Source organism: Mustela nivalis, assembly GCF_964662115.1.
Source record: "Mustela nivalis genome assembly, chromosome: 9".
Classification (NCBI taxonomy): domain Eukaryota; kingdom Metazoa; phylum Chordata; class Mammalia; order Carnivora; family Mustelidae; genus Mustela; species Mustela nivalis.
The window spans coordinates 77,591,433-77,616,261 of record NC_139028.1 but is presented as its reverse complement, the minus strand read 5'-3'; the positions used below and the strand labels follow the sequence as shown (position 1 = coordinate 77,616,261).

Sequence of the window (24,829 nt, the reverse complement as noted above, 5' to 3'; positions counted from 1 at the left end):
CTTATTCTAATTCCACGGTGGTAATTACCCTTCGTTTCTTTAAGTGCAATAGATTTATTGCCTTAGAGACTATGCACAGTTTGATTGAATTATTCATTTTTTTTTTCTTTGGTGTAGACTGCATCTGGGGACTCTGATGTGACGTGTAGATTTTTTTTTCAGGAACAAAGGGAATGTGGAAATGAAAGAGAGAGGGAGAGAGAGGCTGGCAGATGTAATGAGACGCGGTGAAGGTGTACGCAGACTGGCACTCCCACTCCTCCCTTCTGCTCTCACTGCAGCCCTGGGTAACTCGCAGGCTAACACAAACAGCTTTTCTCCCGAAGCCTGCCCTCTGTCACTGTAAGTACATCAGCCTTCTCTTATCAGCATGCAGATTCCAGCCACGCACTCCCCTCGCTCGGCTTTGCACCTTAGACAGCAGAAGCACATTTAAAAATTAACTTTCCTAAGCCAGGAAAGCCATGTCTGTAAAACTTATTTTTGATTTATCTTTATTTTTCTCTGAAAAAAGTTCATGCATTCTTACCACTTTCCCCCACCTCCTTTGTGACGGTGCTGTTGCTACTGTTGCCACCGCTGTGGTCTTCCCAACAGGACGACGCGCAGATTCAAATGAAATTTCATGTTATTGTCTAGCCACTTAAAGTCCAGGGAAAATGCCTTGTCCTTTTATATAACATGATGTCTTAAAGAACACAGAGCATTATTCACAGTTTATTTTCTGCTTTTGTTGTGGAAACACGAGTTCCGACCTCTTTGAGGTAGAGTCCCAAGGGCACTGTTATTTGGGAGTTTGGGTTATTTGGTTACACCAAACTTAAATGAAGTGCAGGGGGCTACCGAGGTGCTGTTATGTGTGTTATCCCTGTTTCAGAAAACCAATTGCTAAAACTTTTCTCCGTGCTTTAATTAAAGTTTTCAACTCTTCCTTTTGGGGTTTTTATACTGTTTCACTTATTCTTCGTTTCAGTAAAGTTCTCATTCCCCGTGTTTTGGAAGTAAAGACATTTATATTTGTCCTATTTATACAGTAGCCGTAAAGCCCTTCATGAAAGAAGTTAGCGACCTTAAGATGTAGCTCCGAATTGTTCGCCCGGCTGGTGTAAGGAGACTTCCACAGCGAGAATTCGAGGTTTTAACAGTCGTTATGATTTTTTGCGTGGGTGCTTTAAATATTAACTTCTTTAGCAGAATTCAGTGCGTTGCCCTTCCCAAGTTCAGGCGGACCTTTCTCCAGGAACTGCCCACGCTTTGCCTTTGCGGGTTCGCGCCTCTTCTCTGGAGGTGCGAGGCCAAACTTAGCAAAGCCGTGTTGCCTTAGCTGGTTGCTGTGCGCAGGGACACCGGGACTGCACCGAGGCAGCGAGAGCTGCGGCAGGTAAGTTAGCTTCCACGCGTTCTCCCCCACCCCTTCCCCTCCCTTGTTCCCCTAGCTCAGCGCCCAGGGTTCTCGCGCTGCGGAGCTCCGACCCCCAGGGCAAGTGAGCCTGAGTGCGAGTGCGCCAAGATCTGGTCGAAAGGTGCTTGGGTGTCCTACTTTGCCTATGGGACTTGTCGGAGCCCGCAGGCCAGTGCGGACTAGGTGGAGAGCCCGGCACTTCAACCCGCTGGAGCGCTTTCCACTCGCCCCCAGCGCTGTACAGTCGTGCTGGAGGCTTGAAAGGAAACCCTTAGGGTGCACCCCCCCCCCCCAGGGCCACGTGTCATCCCATGCATAGCCTGAAGGGCAGCACGGAGCCCCCAAACTTTAGTTTTTTAGCTTTAGGGATCAATGTTGTGACCAGCTTCGGGTTTCCGCCTTATCAATATACTTTAGTTATCAGTTTATTAGGTAAAATCTAAAGAGAGTTCCTGGCGCTCCTAGCCGGAAGGTCCACCGCGGCCCAGTTAGGGCCTTGGACTCTGGAGATCTTGGTAATGTCGCCTTTCTCCACTTTCTGCCTCCCGCCAGTGGCCTGCATCTGGTTGGCGGGGTCAGTCGAACCCCCCAGATCTCCAAATGCTGTGTAATTTTAAAGAGAGAGATGCGCTGGTGCTTGAAAAGCCAGACTTGTCGCAGCAACTCTGAGGGACCCAGTCGCATCCCAGCGTTTCCGTCCCGGATGTTTTACCTCCCTCGGTGGCTCCTCCATGAGGATTCAGGCTCTGGGACTGAAACTACCCCCTCATCTCTCTGCCCCAGCTCTGCAGACATTTAGGACAGGTCATTCGATTTTGACCTCTTTAGGCTTTGGGGAGATTTTTCTTTTTCTTTTTCTTTCTTTCTCTCTCTCTCTCTTTTTTTGCCCCTATGGTTGAGTTCTGGGGCAGGGGGCTAAGTAGTGTGAGACTCTGGAACACAGCGCTGGGCCTGGATTCTCTCATTTACAAAATCAAAACAAAAAAACAAACCCTAGGAAAGATTTGGCCCATGTCTAGGCTAGAGGCACTGGTCTAGGTTTGTCCCTTGGGCCTTGCAGGTCAAGGGGCAGGCCTAGTAGTTCTGGGAACCACAGGGTGGGAGGAACTGCCTGCAAGGTGCTAGGCATCCTCTTTAATGGCCTCTAGGCTCTGGCTCCTGGAGGTAGACTTTCTAGTCCTGAAAGTCGCAGTGGGCTATGGGAACACAAAATTTCTTGTTGGAGACTAGTAGTCTTTTCAGCCCACAGTTATCAAGTCATTTTTAACTCATAGTCCCCAAACTCCCAGTTCTCAAACATCTTATTTCCTATTGGGATAGAAGCATCTGGCTATTCCTTCTGTCCCACTGATCTAAGAAGCTCATCCTTACCCTTGTTTCTTTTTCCTCTCTTGTCTTGAGTTCATATGAAACCAAACATAAAATATACTTTAAGAAGCCAATATATGACTGACATCTCAGCTCATTCCATTTTCTGTGTTTGGTTACTCTCTCCATTTTTTAAAAAGTTAATGTAATGAAGGTGAGGCTCTCTCCCCTTTATCATTTTGATCAATTAGTGGGAAATCTTATTCAAAATCTTGGCAATTTAATTTTGCCTTGAATTTTCTGATTTAGTCATAATTCCTGTCCCATCTCTCCTGGTGCATATTTCTTCCACAAAGTCCCTGTTTATGAAGTGTCTCAAAGTGGTCATCTCGTATCAGTTGCTATATAGTAAGGATTTCTTTTCTTCCACAGATGTCTGCAGTAGTTATGTGGGTATGTCAGAACCTCTTTTCCAGCTTTTAATTTTGATGTAATTTTGACTCTCTACTAACTTCAGTTTCTGAAATCTAGTCTGTTTTTTGGGCCTGGGTTAAGGCAGGTCAACTTCACCTGGTGCATTCTGCCTCCAGAGAACACTGTGTCTACTGCTGTCAGAGCTGGTTTTCTCATCTATCTCTTTTACTCTGCATCTCTACTAACTGACACTAAGATTATTCCTTCCCCTCTCGGTCCCTCAGCTTGTGTGCACTAAGATAAATTTCCAGGGCTCTGCTCCTTTAGGCCATTCTGTACCCTTGCAAATCTTTTATCTACCTTACACTGGCATCAAAGAGAATTTTCAATTTATGTGGGTTTTTGGGGGGTGACTTTTATTATATAATTTCCTATATCTTACATGCATTTTTACATGCTGTTCAGGGTGACAGAAACTCTTTTCCTCTTCTACAACTTCCAAGCCACCCTCTTGAAATTGTAGCTCTAGATCTTTTCCTCTACAAAGTTGAGGTTATACATATATATCACTCACCCATTTTCACACATCACAAACTTATCCAGATAATAAATGTGGAATTATTTTATTTACTCCTGTAAAGGTATAATTTTTCTTTGGTAGTCTGTATGTGTCTTGTTATTTCTAACCATTTTAACCCATAAACTCCATACTCACATGGTCTCCAGAACATGCCACCTACATATATTAAAGATCTCCTATGTCAATTGCTTTTTCTTCTTTTCCTCCGATTCCTCCTCTTCCTTCTTTTAAAATAAAATTCTCTTCCCCCATTTACTGAGATTCTATTAACTGGTGTGTTTTCATTATTTCTGGTTCCTGCCTCTCTTTTTAAATCTCTCTTTGACCACTTCCTTTTTCATTTTCTTTCATCCTTCTTATTATTCATCCTAATATTCACCCATCATTCCCTCTTCCTGGTCGGCTTCAGCCCTGGTCCTTCCCTTTCTCACTCTATCTCCTGTGACTCACTTTTGTGGTCCACTTGTGTATCTCAGTACTTATTAATATTCAGCCCATTCCTCCGCTGTCACATAACTTTTTCAAAACACAAATTAGCACCCCTACATTTTCCTTTCCCACTTGCCTTCTTCCTTTTCTCCAGTTTGCTTTCTTCCTCTGCAGTAGTCTACCTTTGCCCCACTGCAGTTTGCCTTCCTCTTGACTCCTCCTCCCAGCAGCCCCAGCCCTAAGAGTCCCCCTTTGGTCCCTTACTCCTCACCCAGTCTCTCTCCCATCTAATACTTGTCTATTCTCCTCTGACCCCAACTCTCTTCTTTGTCCCCTTCCAATTCTCTCCCAGTAGTTGCTTCACTCTTTCTTCCCAGGCGCTTTCTCCAATTTCAACCTCCGCTCACGCCGATCTCTGCCCTCTCCGGTTCTCTCTTGCCTTTGCCTCCCGCTCTTCCCTCCTTCTTCTTCCTCCGGCCCTCCCCCTCCCTCCCAGCTTCCCAGCCTGGCTCGCTGCCTCCCTCGCCTCTTGTCTCATCTTGCCTGTGTTGTCTGGGAGGGGAGCCCTGCCTCCTCTCCCTCGCTCAGATCAATGCCCTGGCCACTCACTTTCTGATGTTGCACGACGGGAAATGCTTTGAATACTTACGACATGGCCGCTCACACTGATTGCCAAGATTGACAGCACTAACCATCGCCTTCACTTGTTTCAAGGGGGAAGCCCCTAGTCACCCCGCTCTGCGCGCACCTCCTGGCACCCCGGCGGCAAACTTCTGCGGGTCAGCGCTCCCCCCGCCCGGGGCGGGACACCCCCGCAGACTTGAGTTAACGGGTTGTGCCGGCCGCAGCGCTGGGGGGTTCTGCTCCCTTGCTCCCCGGGCTATGCTAATTGACCTAGCATCGACTCCCCTTCCTTAATTTTTTTTTTTTATTTGTATCTTTCCCTTTTTCTTTAATGCCGTTTACTCCCGCGGCGCAGCGCACAAGGAGCCCTCCCGTGCGGTACCATCCTGGAGCCCGCCCAGGTAACCGGGACGGAGCGAGCGATCTAGAGAGCGAGGGAGGCAGAGCGTGAGCGCGCGGCCCGTTTGTGAGCTACCTGTTGGGGAGTCGGAGGGGTAGGGGGCAGACGCCCCGGGTCGGGCCGCCGGCCCCCGGTGCCTTCCGCTTCTGCCCTTCCGGGCCGCTTCGGGGTTAGTTTCCCGGAGCTGGGACTGAGGGGCTGGGGTAGGGCAGGCGGAGGGACTCGAGCTGAGCGCGCGGAGCCTTGCGAGGGCGCGGGTTGCCGGAGAGGCGGCTGCCCAGCCCGGGCGGGTTTCCGTACTTGGCTGGGGAGGGGAGAGGGGAGGAGGAGCGGGAGGAGGGCGCTCCGCGGGACCGACGCAGAGGGGGGAGTAGAGGCTGAGAAAGGGGCCCGAGCGTCTGCCGCTCGCTGGTGGACGCGCGGATCCCCAGGATGCGTCCCCCTCTCGGAGAGTTGTGCCTTGTTCCGGAGGCGGTGACAGATCTGCGTGGCGGGCTTCTGGTTTTCTTGCCACCCCCCACCCCCAAAATCCACTCCGAGAAAACACATGTTGTAGCTGTAGATAACTGTGCGTAGGACACTAAGGCAAAAAGGGCAGGGAAGAGAGAGACAGACAACGCAACCTTTGACAACAGAAAGCTGTTATCGCCATCCTAAGTATTCGTCCGGAAATCTGTCCGCCCTCTCGGCCCACCTTATTCCTCCTCCTCCGCCTCCCCGTATAGATGTTCTAATCTGTGTAACTGGGAGTGATATGAAAAAGAAGTCAGGTGGCTTAGAGAATGAATTTGTAAGTCTCCGTGAAGTTTGAGGTAGGTATTTCATTGAAGTTTGCGCAACTGTGTGATAGAGGAAGCTTATGTGCCTGCGTGTGTAGTTCTCTCTCTCTCTCTCTCTCTCTCTCTCTCCTGTGTAAGCAAATGCGTGTGTGCTCTGAGGGTTCAGATGGGACCGCTGGGTGGTAATGCCCCCTGCACCCACAAGAGGGCAGCATCCTGAGGGCTTTGTGAGCGCTGTTCTATCTCGTTATCGCTGCAGGCTTGGGTTTAGAGAAAGTTATACTGAAAGTTTCAAACTGATATCACATCTTATTTCATGATATTAAAAAAAAAGACATAAAGAAGGAAGGAAGGGAGGGAAGGTGGAGGGAGGGAGGAAGGGAGGAAGGAAGGAAGGAAAAAGGAGAAGTGAAGAAAGAAGATAAAGAGAGAGAATAAAAGAGAAAAGCAGGCGACCAGCCTACCCGGGGAGAGTCCTAGTCACACCAAGACTAGGGGGAGGGCTGTTTTAATTGTGGGTTTGGCCGACTGACGACTGGAGTGCCCTCCGCGGCTGTCTTAGTTGTAGCCGGAGGTCATGTAAATCGACCTTAAAAGAATGCATAAGCCATAAATTAAAATAAACCCTCACCCAAGGGCTGATCCATAAGTAGACAATATCCAACCTGGACAAAACGAACTTTCCTTTACAAGCCGACTTAAACCGCATCCCCCCAAAGAATAGAGACTAAATGCAAAGTAAGTTTCCCAGCGAATATTTTGTTTTCTTGAAAAGTGTTGTGTTGATCCGCCGTGTGACTAACTGCGACACCGCAGTTTTCCGGAGCGCTTCAGTGTTAGCCAGGCTCGGTCGGGGTGCGGGAGGTCGGGAGGACCAGTTGGGTCTCTGGGTTTCTTAACGTCCTCCCCACCCCACCCCCCATTTTGGTTTGAAAACTTTGGCTATTTGTGGGGTTGACGCTGGCCGAGGGCGGGCGAGAGTCGAGGATCTCCGCGGCGCTCTCCTACGGGGTGAAGTTCAGCGCGAGGAGTTCATAAAGAAAACCCGGATCGCTAGAAAACCTGGCCGCTCCCTTCTCCCACCCTCACCCCACCTCCGCTCCGCCGCAACTTTCTCGGGACCCTGCGCGAGTCGCCTCCAGTTCCCTCCGCTCTCGCCCTTCCTCCCCCTCCCCCATTTTTGGAGGTGACTTTTTACGATCTTTTTAGGAATAAACAAACCGAACTCCAAGACAATCCGAAACCCAAGTGCTAATCTGTGGTCCTCTTTGCTAGGGACTCTAGGGCAGCAGTGCTGGGACGGCGGGGGCGTGTGTGAGGGGCCGCCCAGCCCTGCGCGGTGCGGGCTCGGCCTCGGAGTCCGCCGGCCCGGTGCACGGTCGCCGGCTCGTACCTTCCCCGCCCCGCGCTCTCCCACCGCGGGTCCCTGAGCCCTGCCGGCGCCCTCCGTCCTCCTCGGCGCCCTGCCCAGGCCCTGCCGCAGGCAGTCCTCTCCGCGGACCGGCCGAGATCCGCGGCTCTGAGGCTCGGCCCAGGCCCGGAGGCGGTGCTGCCACCCGCCCGGGGTCCAGCCCGAGCTTGGTTACTCCCGGGGGAGCTGCTTTCTTCCCTCTCCCTTAAAGGGCCCGTCAGAGGAGGGAAGGGGCTTGTGCTAAGGCTGCTGGGTTTGTGCTCTGGCTCCGGGAGGAGCGGCCCGCGGCTGCAGAGGCTAGATTAGCTCCGTTTCCCGGGCGCTCTGCGGAGCTTTCAGATAAAAAGAGAATTGGTGTGTTCCGAGCAGATAAAAGGTGGTTGTTGCCTGCGTGTTTTGAGTTTTATTTAAGCTCTCTTAGGCTGACCAAGTTTGAAAAGGTTTGTTTGTATGAATTACCAGATATTGAGTGCTGCCCCTATTTGGGGACTAAAAATAAGTCTTCGACTGTGCTGGTGGGGCTGGGCTGTTAGCGAGATGGGCTGTCCCCGGCTGCTTCTGTGTGTGTGACCTCCTCTGAGGGCCGTGCTTGAAGTTTAGGTCTCGAGATGGCCCGAAGCCGGAGCTGCGGCGAACTGGGCTGGGCTCGGGACCTCCAGCTGCACTGTCAATGGGGCTCTCGGATGACGTCCCTGTCCGGGGCGCTGGACCCCGGCGCGTACTCGGCGGCCAGGCTTTTGGCCCTGGCGGGGTGGCCCAGACAACAGCCCAGTGGAGTCGGGATGTGAGCGTGCCCTTCTCCCCCGCCTCCCCAGGGTCTCCTGTCTTCTGCCCTTTATAGTCACATGCCCAGGTTTCCCCCCCCGTCCCAAGGAGAACAGATACAGCCCCGCCCAGTCTATTTCTAGGAGGTGGGTTTGGTGAATAAAAAGGTCAAGTGGTCGGGTCCGCAAGCTGGTCCATGGAGAGGGGGGACAGGACGGACACCTGGCCAGGACCGCCCCGCCTGTCCCCCCCAACCCCGGGCCAGTCCGCCCGCCCACAGCTGGCCTCCCCAGGCCACATTTTTGCGCTAAGTGCGAGAGGCTGTGGGAAAAGCAATCCTGGACCGGCCAAGAGCCGGCGAAGCTGATCCCGCGATGGCATTTTGTTTTGAACAGTTGCTGGGGTTGACGTTTCCTCATAAGGTAAGGTGTCACTGGACGGTCGCCTGCCCAAATGCCACAAGTATAATTAGCTTGCCCACTCAGCACCTCATCCCTGAGGCCCATAGGCACGGGCTTGGCGGAACTGGTCCACTCTAATATGTTCCGGGCTACAGGATTCCCGAGGAAAGACCGAACCTAGCAGCACAGCCCTGGAAGGCCCTGGCACCAGGGAAGACTGTGACAGTGTAGTCATGTCTTTGATTTCTCTCCTCTTTTTCTCCCCCATCTCCTCCTGTTTCCACTCTTTCTTTTTCAGTTGGGGGTGGGGGGATTGCTGTTAGAGGGGTAAATGGGATGCCAGCAGCAGGCTACAGACTGAATGAGAAAAGGAGATGCAGAGTAAGATCTGGCAGTATGCATCTTTTCCATAACTCTTCCATGGGGGAGGTCTGCTAATGCCCCTCTATGCTGCACTAGTCCTGTAGGACCAGCCCAGGCTTGACATTGTATCTTGGCTTGGGTAGGGGCTTTAGGCTTCTAGTTTGGACTGTTCACATGTCTATGTGCTTCCTCCTACTCCCACGCTAGAGGTCTGAGAGTTTTCTGTGCCCAGATTGCAGCTTCTGTTTTCCCCCTTCAGGCCTAGCCGCTTGGGGTTGCTAGTGTTCACTGTGGGACAAGCCTGGAAAGATCTGCTGGCTCTTCCTGTATCACTCTTGTTCAGCCTGGGATTCTTAGGAGCAGTGCCTTGTTGTCTCTGTACCCAGAAGTGCTTGAACTTCCTACCTAGCTTCCCAGACCCCAGCCTCAGGTCAGCTGTAGCCTATACTCTCTAGTGGAGACCAGATTTCTATAACCATGAACATGACCTTGCCCCTTTCACCCTGTGCAGTAACTGTGGAATTCAACCCTCAACATTAGATACTTTCACTAGTCTCCTTCCTCCCCTTGCTCCTGTGCCACTCAGTTATGTCTGATACTTACTAGAAAATTCTCTTTATTTTAAAACAAACAAGCAAACATCCTAAATCTTGCACAAGTTTAGTGGGATAGTGTTACCTTTTCTATGGAAGCAAGAGGGCACCTGTCTGGTGGGAGGTGGGGGACACAGTTTATTTGGTTGTGTTTGCTTTTTATTGAACCAGTGAAGTATTTCATTTTCTTTTGGTAGAGGAAAACTTATGACTGAATTTTTAAAAACTCTACCAGATCAAAAATGAATTATCTATATACTTAGAGAATATCTTCCGGAATACACACATGTGAGCACATGGATAATAGGCCAAGTGACATGTAGATTTTTTTTCTCCTACATTTTTGAAAACCTCATAAATAAAGAGGGGCTATTCCTATTCTAAAACAACAAGAACAACAAGACCAAGAACAACAATAAACAACCAAAAAAAAAAAAAAAACAACCTTCAGACTCTGAAAGCAAGCAAGTATGCACCACATATATTAGATCTAGTTTATGACCAAAGGCAGTAAGAAACCAGGATCTAGACAAGTGATAGGTCATTAATTCCTTAGGCAAACTGACATCCCCTGTCACTTTTCTCATGTACCACCAACACCTCCTTTCTTCTCTGCTTTCCCACCATGTTCCTTTACTTATAGTGGCAAAACTATATATTTTTTATTTATAATTTATCCTGCTTATTGTTCTTAGTTTATGTTTTAGAAGTAATGAAAAGGAACTTTTTCTCTTAGATTGTATGTTTTTTTTTTTAAAGAAGAAATATTTATAAGTTTATTATTATGGAACATGATACAAATTCCTACAATACTATATTGTATAACTATAACACTCAGCATTATACTATAAAGATAAGTATAGAATATATTAAATAATAAAGTAGTATCTATATCTATACCTTCAGCTGATTCTATTCTATAATGAACTTACTAACTGAATACCTTGAAGAGGTGACATTCAGTAGGAATATTATGCTGTCTGTTGGATATTTTTTCTTTAGGAGCAGAAAGCAACAGAGTTTTTTTTTTAAGTAAGGATACATTTAAAATATATTAACATACTTAGCAAATCCTTCTTTTATAGGGTCTTAAAGTATATTACTTTAAATACATATATGATATATTTTGGTGTCATTATTGAGATTTTAATGTCTGTTTCTATTTGACTTTTAGGAATTATTGGGTGGTGACCCCTAATGAAATTGCTGTATATCTTGTATTGAAGAAATTAGTGATGTTTTAAATAATTTCCTTTCAATTAATATAATAGGTACTGGAATAAATGATTTTTCCTTCTAACAAGGTTTAATATACATTGGCTTTAACCCTTTCAATATTTCCTGTACTTTCCAGTTTTATTAGATTATATATCTAAGTTTGAAATAATTCTCTTGTGAGACAATTGCTACACACTTTTTTACTATTTACAAACAGCATTATATAAAAGAGTAGTGCGGTACAACTAAAACTTTGATCCAAGAGCTATTTGTTTAAATATAGTTTAGGGGTGCATATATATCAGTTGATGTTTTTGAAGTCAAGTGAAACATTCCATCCAGCTAATGTGTCTGAGAGTCCCATATCAGGCACAGACAGGTACTAGAAATGATAAAACACAGATAACATACAGCAAGATGATTTGCAGATGGGGCGTATTATCTGCTGTTATGAAGTTAGTTGGGTCATATTCCTGTTTTTTTTTTTTTAAATAAAATTAATCTAGGGTATTTCAGAATTATCAGGTTATGTGGGTATGTGAGAACAGATTTTATTATAGGAATCTGCTAATAAGTGAACAAATACTCATTGCCTTTTAGAGGAAGATATGGACTGTCTTTGCATTTGAATTGCTTATTGTTTAAGAAATATGGCTTTCTCCTATTATTTTTTTTCCTAAAAAAGAATTTAATATATTGAACATCCTATGTTTTCATCCTAGCTCCACATTTTTCTACTGATTAGACTATGTTCTGAATCTTAACATACTCAGGTTAAAAACAAAGCTGGCGTTCTGGTATACCTATGGAAAGCAATTTTTATTACATGTAAGTGCATTTTAAATATATAGCATATCCTTTTTTGCCTGATATTCTTCAACTGTGATCTGAGAACTAATGTTTTGGTAAGAGTTATATCAGAAACTTTCATCATCCTCTCATTATATATTCTTTATCCATTTATAGGAAGGGTGTTTTTACTTTTCTTGTTCTGTGGAAGAGGGTAAAAGCTTTTTAGGTAATTATTTTGTTTAGACATTTAGTCAAACTGGAAATAATTTATTTTGTGTTATGGTTTTCTATAGAGCTTTTCAAGTTTGAAGTATCCATTGTCATAATTTGGATAACAATATCAATTGAAGAATATGGGTAGAGGTTGTAAGATGGACTATCATTTAAATCTACTACCGACTCTCTCACATCCAAAAAAGGGTACCGGTCTGTTTTTCCTCAAATCTGTGGTAGTCTCAAAAAAGGGAACATGAAATCCTAAAACCTCAGAGAAGCAGTATCAATTCAGTTCTTAACTGTAAATCCTTCATATCGTTGCTCAAAATATCCAACTTTACACCAATATTAGCCATTCTTTTTATAGTGACACCATGCTTAGTAAAAAACTTCTAAGCACTGAGGTCAGGTGTTGAGATTGGATTCTAGTTTATTTTTTATGAATCAGATAAAGATTTCTGTGCATGAGACCATATGTGAAGATGAGAGAACAAGAACATTTCCATATCAAAGGCAATATATCTGAGGCTGCCTGGTAATTAAAATGCAGTGGTTTGGACTCTGTGCACTAGCACTTAAGCAGAGCATCGCCGGGACCTTGTGCATCATGCAGGCGGTTGCCTCTTGCATACTTCTTGAAATACACTTATAATTTTGTACAAACATTTATGCCAGTCCACACTTTTCTGTAGATAATTTGTATTTCATCCAAACCATTCAAAGTAGAAGTTATTTTCTGAGCTACCCCCTCATTATGGCTTTTGTGCATCAACTATTTTTATTCTAGTTGTTTGTATTTCCTTTTACCAGAAGGATGCCTTGTTTATATTCAGAATCTCTTCTTGCTCCTTTAAGACCCCTTATGTATTACTCTTATTTTACTATTCACTCAAAAAACTTTCATCTTTAGGAATAATGTGAATTATTTTCTGAGGTTAATTGTGGATGCTGTTATCTATTATAAACTAATAAAATACATTTAAAAATCAAATGTCCAGTTATTTCTACTTTATAATACTGATATGTTTAGTAATCCTGCCTAACCTGCACAGTATATAATATGGAAAAAACTCCTTTTTGAAATGTTTAAAGAATTCCATAATGTTCTTCTTTATCTTTTAATGGTATGAAAATGTGTAGTGGCATTCTCTTTTGTACTACTTCAACTGAAAAACAATCATTTGAAGCTATAGAAATCTTTATATTTATCTAGAGAGTTATCTTTTTGCATTTATAGGGAGTTGTTTGGCTTTATTTATAAAGAACTGGGTTAATACCTTAACCTGTAATTATTTGGGGATTGAATAGTGAAATTAGACAAATCTAACAATTGGTAGTCCAATATTGTATATATTTCAGAACATTTTGCATCTTTGGTAACTAGCTTGAATTTGCTGCTCTGTAATTTTCTAGATTTTCTATTTCCCTCTTTTTCTCTACGAACGGTCTATGCTGGCACATGTAACAAGGAGCTCACTGGTATATTTTATTTACTAAGCTCCCCTGGTTTATAAAGCTTTTTAAAGATTTCTTTGGATTGAAGCACCTTGTACTGAAGAAGCCTAATGTAATACTGTGGAATTCTTTAACAGTTTTTGTGTTTTAAACTGTTTTGAATCAAAATGACTTAAGCATATTGATTTGGTGCTCTTCAATGCTGACCTGTATAAATAAGCTTAGTAAATATAAGGGAAATTCAAATTACATTGTGTGATATACATATTAGCATCTATGCAAATATTCTATATTCTCTCATTTCATGTTTTCCCTTGATCTCTTTCTTTTCTAAAAATCTCACAAGATAACCCTTTACATGATATATTATCCTTACTGCCTTCAATAATTTGTTGTTTCTAGGCATCTTAAAGAGATGAATTGAATTGTCTATCTTAATATATCCATTCAAATGCAAAAAGGGACTTTAGTGCTATTTGTGATTTTGACTTCACTGAGCACAATCTCTTCTCTTCTTTGAAAAGTAGTTCTTTAAATGTAGACAAAGAAAATTAAAGATGCTTTACTTTCCACGACTACACAAGCACAATATGTGGAAAAAGAAAATGTAACAGGTTTTTTCTTTTTCTTTCTTTCTTCCTTTCTTTCTTTCTTTCTCTTTCTTTCTTTCTTTCTTCCTTTCTTTCTTCTTCTTCTTCTTCTTCTTCTTCTTCTTCTTCTTCTTCTTCTTCTTCTTCTTTTTTTTTATAAGGAGCATAGATTTCAAATGGAACTCATTCTGAGACATGGTTGCAAATGTTTCCTTTCATACTTTAGAAACAGATCATTGGGTAACATGATTGAGCACTTACTAAGTTCTAGGCACCCTGAAGAGCATTTTTGAAGTCACAAGTCTATTTTTTAAGGATTTTCCTTTCTTTTAAAGATTTTTGATATTTGGTAGGTGGGGAAACTTAGCTGCAGTTGTCATGGTGCTAAGAAGGTCATTGGTAGACTGGAGAAGAATGCTTCTAACTAGGAGAGAATAATTCATCATTCTTTCTTGGGAAAGAATATCAAAGACCAGCAGTGTTGTTGTGTTGTTTTTTTCCTCAGAAATAATCTCTAGCTATCTCGGAGGGCATTGAACTTCTTCTATTTAGAAGTCAGCCACCCCATCCACCTCCCAAATATATCCATGGTGTAATCCCTAACCCTCCATTTCTTCATCTTTAAAATGGGAGTAATAATAATATCTATGTCATAGGATTGTTTTGAGGTTTAAATGAGATAAATGAATGTAAAGCACTAAGCTCAGGGCTTGGTATAAAATAAATATTTAATATCTGTTGAAATTACTGTTGAAGTGGTACTGTGTTTATCATTATACAGATCTGGCTTCCCATTTCAACTTCCCTATGTACTCGCTATGAAATCTTTGGTGAATTACATCGGTTGTTTCTTTTATTTTTATATGAAACACAGACAATATGTATTCCTTCCTTTCTCCTTGAATTTGCTGCTCTGTAATCTGCAATTCTCCTAGAAAGGAGTACTCATTAGTAATCTGACATACTTGGGATAAATGCAGAATTTGGATGCCCAGCTCTCAAATTTGAGAAAATTCCAATTCTAAGGACTCTTAAGAGATTTTGAAAGGTGATTTCATCCGTCATCCGCATCCTCTGAGGGTATATGGATCACCCGTTCTCCATTCTGATCAGTTAAGAAGCTCTCTTTATATTGAAGGCCTGCAAAGAATGGGATTTTATAATCTCCTTTGTTCATGTACTTCAGTGATTAACACCAGGAAGTTCTTTGTGTCAAATATACACATCTTACTCTGCTTTCTTTTGGATTCATTTAAAGAAAAAAAAAAAGGAAACCTTTATTCTTTATTGAATGATAGACCTACATGTGAGGAAACCAATATTAAACTTTGAATTTTTATTTCTTGTATCTTTCCTTTGGAGTCTTTTTTCCGAAATTAATTGTATGACCTTGGAAAAGTTATGAAACCTCTTTAAGTCTTGATTGTGATAGAACTTACCAGGTGATAGGGTTATTGGGAAGATTCAGTTTGAAGATACTGTGCACAGAAGTTCATAGAACAGTTCTGGACAATGGTATTAGGGTTACTTGACAATAATTATGTGATCAATAGAACTTTGTCATGAGAGGCTAATTTTTAATTCTCTTACGTTTTATAGAACTCAGTTTTCAAAGTGCTTGCAGGTTCGTTGCCTCATTCAATAAAAGGTATGCAGGGTAGATAACCTTACCAGTCATACTGTCTAACTTCCTACTTGATATAAATAAATGTTTCAATTGGGTTTTGCTTCAGGGTACTATTCACTACAAACAAAGCTTGTGTGTCATAAATTAGGGCTGGCTTTTTTGCCCTTCTTCTTTCTTTTTTTCCCAGTCTCTTCTGTGTAATGTCAATGTTCATTTATTTTATCTTCATACTTATTTCCAGAGCCAAACGAATGCTGCATTTCCCATATACCAATGTATAAATGAATAATATTTTGCTGATCAGAAGCATTAAATATTAGTTATATATTCTGATTTTCTAAAAATTAGAAAATGATTTACATAATAAGTTTGGCTAGTTTTATAGGCAGCTCTCTCTTAAAATATGGAGTTCACCAGGGAAGATTAATGAAAGGATCTTTGGCTGGGAAAAGGTGGGAAACTCTTGATTATATGATTTCAAAAATGAAAATGCAATGAGGAGGTATGAATATAGGTAATTCTATGCAGTGTACTAGTTGTTATAATGGAGAAAAGTGTAAGAGCAGAAGTACCTATGGATAGGAAAGCTTCTAGTAGGAGGTAGCCTTTGAGCTGTGATTTAAAGGATGATTAAGAATAGGTTATTTGACGTAACATCCTGAGGATCATTGGACACGTGAGAAAAATTTGATACCACTATTGATTATTCTATAGTTCTGACATTCAAAATCTCATATTTGTGTCTTTGTGACTCCTAGAAAGGCCATGTCTGATCATGAATGTATTGTAGCTATATGCCAGCAGCTTAACTGCTACACTTCTCTTTCTTAGCTCAGTTTTGTGGTCAGGAACATTATGAGTATATTTTAAGGTAGAGGAATTTTTCACATTACTGCTTTTCTTCACTTCAACTAAGTATTAAAATTAAGGCTAGTGGCTTATTAATGTATGAATGGGTGATCAGTACTATGAATTAATAAGATCTTATATTTTGCACTGTAAAAACTTTCTTTCTTTCTTTTATTTTTTTCCAGTTGGCAAGCATGGTCTTCGAAAAAGGCCAGTATCTGGAAATTTTTAGATCTGTGTGTTATTTCTGAGTTTTCTTTATTTGTTACAGGTCTTTGGACTTCACATTTGTAATTAAGTTTTTCTAACTGTAGAGCTGGCATGCTCCTAACTTCTTTTTTATTGAGGGATAAGATGAACATAAAATAACCCTTAGGCTGATTCAAAATTTTTGGATGAAATAGAAATTATTATTTCACAATGATGATAATGAAACAGTAGCAAGAGCAGTAGGAGCAGCAACAGCCCCTCTCTGCTTTTGATCACTCTCAAATAGGGATGCTAAATCCACCCTCTTCAGTTTTCTGATCTGGGTTCTTATGTTTTCTAATGACTTTTTGAATACCTTTTCTCCGAGTCCACAAGCCTTCTTTGTTGTTTTGGCTTGGAAGTTTTCTGGTGTTTAATGACTTATTTCTTCAAATTAAACACACCTATTGAGATTTTGCAGCTTACATGACTGTGACATAATCACTTTCTGAAAAGGGCTTGGTGGTCACATAGGCTGGAGAAGTTGTGGCTCTGGTTTTTAAGGTCCTAACCTATTATTTTCCTTACCACTGCTTTGGCAGGCCGGACAGTTGCAGTGTTGATCCATGACATGAAAAATATGATGAAATCTCTCCATTAAAAAGACACAGACCTGTACCCCTGGGGATAAAAATATATGTTTATAAAAAATAAAAAATTAAAAAAAAAAAAAAAAAAAAAGAAAGGCTCTGAGGCTAGGAAGGAAGAAAAAAGATACAAAAGTTCTATAGAACAGTTTAAAAACAGAACCTATTAGTCATATTGAATTAGTTATGATGCTTTAAAGAAGTTCCCTTTAGAACTCTCAGCTGAGTTCTTTAATAAGAAGCAGCCCCCCCAAAAAGAAAATAAAAATTGAAATCATAAAGCAACTGAACAAAGCTTAACTAACTTGGAACACAGGATATTAGTTAACTGAATCTCAGGAATGTTTATTACTCTTGAGTCCGAAGATTCAAATATATACTGGAGAAAAATTGGACTTCTAAAAATTTCTTAGCTGTTGTTCTTTCCTACTATAAAGATTGAATTGAAAATAGATATATTGAAGTTTAAAGAAGAATTTAAATATTGGAACAATTAAAATTGTAGTATTTTTAATATAATATTCTGAGACATCATTAAAAGAAAATTTCAGCTTTTCTTAGGTTAGACCCCTTAAACTTTTACAGACAACAGTTCTAGAGAAGGCCTCCACTTGTACTTTCGTATAGGTCTTTGTGATTTACTGGTATGCTAAGGTAGGGTCACGTACACTGAATTTAAATTGTAGCATTTTGTAAGAGACCTATTTTCTCTGAGGTGAATATATATATAACAGTCTAAATTAGGTGGGACTAGTGAACTTGGGCGTTCTTAATTCTTATTTATGGCATGGCAGGGAAAGAATGAAAAATAGCTTAGCTTTTAATTATGACACCTTGGGACCTTTTCCAAAGAGCTCATCATAATTAGCCATGTCTTAGTTGTGTAGTTTTGTGTTTAATTTCTTCTTTATGTCCACATGGAAAACTCATTAAAGTTACCAAGAGCTATTTGAAAAAAAAGTATTCAGAAAAGTATACCCCTGTATATTGTATGCTAATTTTTTCTTCTGAATTTTCTTAGCACTGCTTTTACATCTTTGGGTTATTTTCTTCTTTCTTTCTGATTGGCATGTTCACTATTTTCTATTATCAATATACCAAATAAATAGGACATTTGGACCAATGTCCTTTAAATTTATTTAGGGTATGATTATATATTCTTCATTTTTGCTTACTTAACAAATTTACATCTGATATAACATAAAAACACAAATATGATTTTAGTAAATTTAGTAAGGGGGCATTAAATTATTTGATTACCCTAAATTGTTTCAAAGCCTCTGTTAAATAAGTATATTGCTAATGTATCTTAAAACTAAATATGGTTGATTATTAATATAATGTGCATTTGAATATCTTCCCTGCTTGATTACAGTGAACATAGCATTTTCAGTATCTGAGGTAAAAGGAGCAGAATTTAGGATGCTTAAAGAGAGAAGGAAATAGAGATGTTAGGTGATTTGGATAGCCCATGGGTAATCTGAGAGTATTGTTGCTAAAGGTGAGGCTGGAAGAATTCCTCTGGCAAGATAATTTTAAGGTTTACTTGGGAGAACTGACTATAATAGAATTCTGTAATAGGATAGAATAGGAAGTCTTCAACTTTTTGGACAGAACAGACCAGCAGCAAAATATTTATGAGCATGCACCCTAATACATGTGCATATTTGTTTAAAATTATATACATTGGCTAGTGTGCTAATGTATTCTGTAAAACAATCATAAATTGATATTAAAGAGAAAAAGATACAGATAAAATAAATAATATTTTAAAACTAACTGTGGTTCCCCCAAACCCTATAATTTAACATTCTTTGTTATTTTAAAAAGTCAGTTTAACACTTCGTGATGAAAAGATTTATTAGTTTGGTTCTAGGTTCAGTTTACTTTACTACATGGTTTTAATGCTGCCATAGCTTAAAATTATACCTCAAAAAGAAAAATAGATCCAAATGGAAGAAGTACATCATTATTTGCACTTACTAAATTGTGTTACTAATTTATTAATCCTATAGACAAAATATGCAAAAATTTGTTAAAAATTTCCCTGATGGCAATCAGCTGTTTCTGGCAATGAAGTTGAAGATATAGCATTTTAATATTTTTAATAAATGGACTCAAAACCCATTGAAACTCTTTGGAACATCATTAAACAGTTTGGAATATTCTGTTGCCAATTTTAAAATTGAAAACAGATGAGAGTTTTAGTAGATGATAGACATAGAATTTTTGGTAAGAAAATCACACTATGATGGAATCGTTTCCAAACATATGTTTTCAAAATACTTTTTCATAGCACAAATCTGTTTTGAAAAGCATTTACTTTCTCATTTAATAAAATGTCACCTTTACTTTGAAGAGACAGATTAAGTTGTTTGTTGGTTTCTATGTATTTAAGTATCTAGTTAGCTAGCTAGTTAGCTACTTGGTAATGCATACTTGCAGCTACTTGTTTCACATAAGGTCAGCGTATTTCATATGCTAGTTTTTGTTGTTGTTCCCAATCCTTAAGTTTGGAAACTTCTCCATGAGATAAGCAGTAGAACCTCTGGGTGGTGCAAACAATCCTCGTGGTTATTTCCCATTTCATTTCAAATCTTTGTAAAGCTTTTATTATGCTTTACAGGTCTTATTTTTAAAAAAGTAATTGCATCATCATTGCAGTACTTGGCTTCAACACTGTGTTCCAGTTGCTTGGCTGTGAACGATGTAGTTAGTGAAATCCATGGTGCTTGCTATCTCCATCATTTTATGCCTATTTTGCCCCAACCCCCATCCCTTTAGTCCAGCTAGGGTAACCATTTTATCAGTGGTTACACTTAACCAATTTTACCTAAACATTATTTTTATTTAGAAAAGTAACACTGTTGAGATTGTCTTCTTTCGTACTTTATTATAGTGACTCACTCAGAAGTAGCACTTCACTTATCAAATATCATATACTGAGGCATGTTAAGAATGTATACATTCATTTATCTGAAAAAGAGGCATCCTACATGACATGTTTCTTTTTCATATCTTCAGCCACGTTTTCTAGGCAACTTCCAGTGCTGTGGTGTTTGTTGTACAATCCCAGAAGACACTATTCACATTTCATTCTAGGTAAATGATTACCCCAGCTGTGCACTGTAATAGCTCTGATTTTTTTTAAGCAAGGGAGTTTATTTAATTTGTTGCCATCTTGTTTTCTGTGTATTATTTTAGCCATTTTAATAGCAGCAAGGAGAACAAGTGCTTTTTTAATAGTGTGGCTTTTTGTCTTTTCTAATTAAGGAACTTCAGAAGAGGTTTCGTGTGTGTGTGTGTGTGTGCGTGCGCGCGCGCGCTTTCCTTTTAAAAAATATTTAAAATTAATATATAAAATATTATGTGTTTCAGGGGTACAGGTCTGTGATTCCTCAGTCTTACGCAACACCCAGCACTCACCACAACACATATCTTCCCCAATGTCCATAACCAGCCACCACCCCACCCCACCTGGCAACCCTCAGTTTGCTTCCTAAGAGTAAGAGTCTCTTATGGTTTGTCTCCCTCTCTGGTTTCATCTTGTTTCATAGACACATGAATGGATAAAGAAGATGGGGTATATATATACACAATGCAATATTACGTAGCCATCAAAACTAATGAAATCTTGCATGTGCAGCGACATGGATGGAACTAGAGGGTATTATGTAAGTGAAATAAGTAGGCATTTAACATTAAGTTTTGTGAAATTTTGTAAAATAAAGGATTCAGTATTATATGATTTTAAACATTATTGGAAAAATTGTAGCCATTACAAAAATTTATATCTGTATGCTTAGCTTTTACATATCTTACTGATTATAATGGCTTCATATTCTTATTATTTAATATGTCAAAGTCCAAGAGGATAAGGTAAACTGTTAGGTAATACTAGATAGCTTGTAATGTGGTCACTAAAGGGCTGCTACTACCGTACAAGAGTTAGTTTAGTCTTAGTATTATTGTCATGAAGGCCTATATTGTTCATATTATCCTCATACTATAGTCTCTTACGAAGGATCTTTTTAAACCACTCGAACATTTGTTCAAGGTTACTTTAGTCAAAAACTAGATATTATTGTCTATAATATCTATTATATCCATAATGATCCACTCCTCTCTCTTTCTTCTAGTATAGGACGTGACACATTAATGTTTGAAATATAGAGCCAGGGTGTTAATTTGTTATTTAAATTTAAGTAAGGATTAATTTTTCTTACTTTTAAAAAAGTACATACACATCAGTAAATATATAGTGTACTCTTAGGATGTGTGAGCTCATTTTGGACTCCAGTGAAATAAAAAAGTAAATGGGAGAGACAGATATGGGTATGATGAGTCAAAGAGGAAAGGCATGGTTTCCAGAGAACCCTCTCCTGGGATAGAATCCCTGTGAAGCATGTAGCCAACCACTGGAAAACCCCTAAGTGGGGCTACAGATTTATCAGCATTGAGGTTCAGAAAATGGTAGTGTGGCATTTTCACAATACTCTAATATGAGAGAGGGACAGACTTAAGCCATCTCTTAATTTTTTAAATTTAAGTTCAATTTCATTAAAATACTGTATTATCAGTTTCACAGGTAGAATTTAGTGATTCATCATTTGCATACAACACTTTGTGCTCATTACTTCCTGTGCCCTCTTAAATGCCCATGACCAGTTACCCCATCCTCCACCCACCTCCCTTCCAGCAACCTTGGTTTGTTTCCTGTAGTTAAGAGTCTTTGATGGTTTGCTTCCCTCTCTGTTTTTGTCTTATTTTTTCTTCCCTTCCTTTATATTCATTTGTTTCTTAAATTCCACGTATGAGTGAAATCATATGATATTTGTCTTTCTCTGACTGACTTATTTCGCTTAGCATAATACCCTCTAGTTCTATCTGCATCATTGCAAATAGCAAGCTTTCATTCTTTTTATTGGTCGAGTAATATTCCATTGAATACCATATCTTCTTTATTCACCTGTCAATGGACATTTGGGCTCTTTACATATTTTGATGTAAGCCATCTTTTATTCTTCAAGGCAAAACAATTTGAGTCATTTGTTAGCAGGAAGGGGTCAGTGAGATTCCATAGTTAAGGTGTTTATCATGTTGCAGGAAAGAAAACTAAGTGGAGGATCACTATTTCCCCAAATGCCCGAGGCCCTTTGTTGCTTCCTTACTCAGCTTCCTTGGATTTAGATACAATTAAAGCAGAATATTGGGAAGGAAAAAAGGAAGCAATGAGGGGTGGCTATAGGCTAGCATTGTTTTTGGCTCTCTCTTGTTTTCTCTTTTCTCTCACTTGATATACTTGTTGGGCAGTGTAGTTTAATGGCAGCCGAGTTTGGGAGGTTCAACTCTGCCAATAAACTTTGGGTGACTTTGGCTAAGTCACTTCTTTATAGGAATTAGTATCTTCATGGGTAGAATGGGAAGTTTGATGATCTCCAAAGAAATTTCAGCTCTGACATCCTGTTTATATTGTTTTAGGATAGGGCTCTGAGCTGCCTCTTCCCAAAGAACTTTCGATGAAATTCCCTGCTCTGTATGTCAGTCTCAAGGCACCATGTCCATTCTGCCATCTAAAGTGATAAATGGCTAAGAATTTAACTGAATAAATGAATTTATGCTGGTAGACACATGAGCAAAAGCTGTGTAACATTTCTAGCTTTTTCCCTCCACTCTCCCAGACAATTTTGATAGAGTGCATTTCCACAGTGTGATCTTAGACAGTGCCCTTGCTTTCTAACCTAAGTGGCTAATGAGAACTCTAGGAAGGAAGTTTTAGCATCTGAAGGATTGTGTCTGTGAAGGAGGTTGGGCTGAATGAGATAGGCAGGGCATTGGGACACAGCCATCAATTAATTACATATGTTTGGCGACTCTTGAAGCAGTGGCCAGTGCCAGGTTTTTGAGTATGGTTTCTCTCACCAACAGAGTTGGCTGTCTTTGAAGTCTGTTAGTTAACCTCTTCCAGAATCTTAAAGTACAACTAGCACTCAAGAGGAGAAGTATAAAGGAAATTCTAGGAACAAGAATACACCTGCCCCTAATTTTCAGTCAGAACTGAATTCTCCTCTTACAACATTTTTTTGAAGCATCTAATAGGTGAACAGATTTCAGATTTTCCTGTTTTCTTTTCAGTACCTATTCACTGCCATGGATAGAGGCAATACTGAGTAATGAAATAGATGCATATCACCAAACATATATTAGGCAATTGCCATATGCCAGGAGTATTTTTGGATGCTTTCATAAGATAGAGGTAATAGCCCGCATCATAGTTTTTGAGGGGTATCAATATACAAAATACACTTGGAAGAGTGCCTGACTTGTTGTAAGCTCTCATTAAATATTAGTGATTATTATTTTATTATTTCATTTACACAACAACTCTAGGCAGTAGATGTAATTACCCTTATTTTATACACAGAGAAAAGGTTTGGAGAGAGAAGAGGACTTGCTCAAGGTCATATACATTTTAAGTGGCAGAAACATAATCTAAACTCGGATTGGCTTGAAGTTCCACACTATTTCTGCTATATAATATAGCTGCTTGTTAGAGGCAAGAAAGTCATGAGATTTCCCACAGATAATCTACAAACTAGATAATCAGGATAATCATGAGCTAAAGTATTCTTATGTGATGTTGAATTTCAGTAGGTTCAGTTTTAAGGCCATCCTTGGTTTTCATGGCCTGTTGTTAATTAAAATTTCTGTTGTATCAGAACTGTATCCTCTCTTTGCATAGTTCTGATCTCATCTTCACATAGTTCAGATGTCATGGTTTGATCTCAATTACTATAAAACCTTCCAGAGTGAGGACTTGGCTCCAGAATGTATTAGTCTCAGTTAACACGGTATAGTGCAAAGTGAGGACTGCCTATATTTCTATCAGCTTCACATTCACATACAGAAGTTCTCAAATTCAAGAGGATTTCTTGAACTGGTCCTTTGTTCTAGTTAGATGGTTGTTTCCATTTGATGACCTATTATCTTTTGTGTTGTTTTGCTTATAAAGTTCTGTTCCTGGTAAGGGAGAGCACTGTGTTGCATAAGTAAGGTCTTTGAAGATCACTGATGATTGGCTCTTGGCTTATAAGCAAGCATACCACCTTTATTGTGTGCAGCAATAGATCTCTCTCTGCACTTAGAAACCCTTGTTTGCTTTGCCCTTTTTTTAAAAAAAATTTTTTTCCATTACGTTTTTTTTCCTTTCCTTTTTATTTTCTCCCCTCCGTGAACATGGGATGTGTTTCCTTTCATTTATATCTTCTTCAATTTCTTTTGGCAGTGTTTTGCGATTTTCATTATATAAGTACTTCACCTTTTTGATTAAGTGAATTCTTAAGAATTTAATTTTTTGATGCTGTAGTAAGTGGAATTCTTTTCTCTTTTTTAGCGTGTGGGGTTTTACCCCACATTTACTTACTTATTAATTTAATTTAATTTAATTTTTTCCGTGTTCCAAGATTCATTGTTTATGCATCACACCCAGTACTCGATACAGCACTTGCCCTCCGTGATACCCATCACCAGGCTCACCCATCCCTCTACTCCCCTCCTTTCCACAACCCTCAGTTTGTTTCTGGTTCCACAGTCTCTCATGCTTAATTACATGTTTAAGCTTCTTTCTGAGTTGATGTGTTTCTATCTGTTCTAGCAATGTAAAAGAAGGCCCGTGAGGCCAGTTATCTCTCAGTTGGTGTTTTATATATTTGCAGTAGGCAGTGAAAGCCATCAGGTAAGAACTATGTCTATTTAAATTTCTTTTTAGATAAAGATG

General features: G+C 40.3%; 1 protein-coding gene and 2 long non-coding RNA genes across 14 annotated transcripts in view; 1 reads left to right on the top strand and 2 right to left on the bottom strand.

Moving 5' to 3' along the window:
- Nucleotides 1-24,829, top strand: part of SOX6 (SRY-box transcription factor 6) — a 686,491-nt gene that overhangs the window by 71,886 nt on the left and 589,776 nt on the right. For 3 of the 12 annotated variants that reach the window (XM_082747259.1, XM_082747271.1, XM_082747262.1), the window contains exon 1: nucleotides 3,782-5,158. The exons of 1 other annotated variant lie outside the window; for it this stretch is intronic. The gene's annotated coding sequence lies outside the window, so the exon portion shown is untranslated. Of the gene's footprint in view, nucleotides 1-181; nucleotides 343-1,267; nucleotides 1,382-3,781; nucleotides 5,159-5,726; nucleotides 5,970-8,290; nucleotides 8,535-24,829 lie in introns of those variants that run through there. 8 more of the 12 variants (XM_082747261.1, XM_082747263.1, XM_082747272.1 and 5 more) reach the window with 6 other exon arrangements.
- Nucleotides 1-24,829, bottom strand: part of LOC309872724 — a 639,146-nt gene that overhangs the window by 600,327 nt on the left and 13,990 nt on the right. The gene's annotated exons all lie outside the window — the stretch shown is intronic.
- Nucleotides 5,654-7,545, bottom strand: LOC309872719. The gene is made up of 3 exons (XR_014316081.1): nucleotides 7,330-7,545; nucleotides 6,401-6,940; nucleotides 5,654-5,737 (listed from the first exon to the last, which is right to left on the bottom strand). It is a non-coding gene; the product is annotated as an uncharacterized lncRNA (long non-coding RNA).